The following is a 720-nucleotide window of genomic DNA, read 5'->3' as shown; positions in this document are numbered from 1 at the left end:
TGTGTGGATCACAATAAACTGTGGAAAATTCTGAAAGAGATGGGCATACCAGATCACCTGACCTGCCTCTTGAGAAACCTATATGCAGGTCAGGAAGCAACAGTTAGAACTGGACATGGAACAACAGACTGGTTCCAAATAGGAAAAGGAGTATGTCAAGGCTGTATATTGTCACCCTGCTTATTTAACTTCTATGCAGAGTACATCATGAGAAACGCTGGGCTGGAAGAAGCACAAGCTGGAATCAAGATTGCCGGGAGAAATACCAATAACCTCAGATACGCAGATGACACCACCCTTATGGCAGAAACTGAAGAACTAAAAAGCCTCTTGATGAAAGTGAAAGAGGAGAGTGAAAAAGTTGGCTTAAAACTTAACATTCAGAAAACTAAGATCATAGCCTCTGGTCCCATCACTTCATGGGAAATAGATGGGGAAACAATGGAAACTGGCTGACTTTATTTTTATGGGCTCCAAAATCACTGCAGATGGTGATGGCAGCCATGAAATTAAAAGACGCTTACTCCTTGAAAGGAAAGTTATGACCAACCTAGATAGCATATTCGAAAGCAGAGACATTATTTTGTCAACAAAGGTCCATCTAGTCAAGGCTATGGTTTTTCCAATGGTCATGTATGGATGTGAGAGTTAGACTATAAAGAACGCTGAGTGCTGAAGAATTGATGCTTTTGAACTGTGGTGTTGGAGAAGACTCTTGAG

This window comes from Bison bison, unplaced genomic scaffold (genome assembly GCF_000754665.1).
Source record: "Bison bison bison isolate TAMUID 2011002044 unplaced genomic scaffold, Bison_UMD1.0 scf7180017864464, whole genome shotgun sequence".
Taxonomy (NCBI): Eukaryota; Metazoa; Chordata; class Mammalia; order Artiodactyla; family Bovidae; genus Bison; species Bison bison.
The sequence above is the reverse complement of the archived record's forward strand: the minus strand, read 5'-3'. Positions refer to the sequence as shown.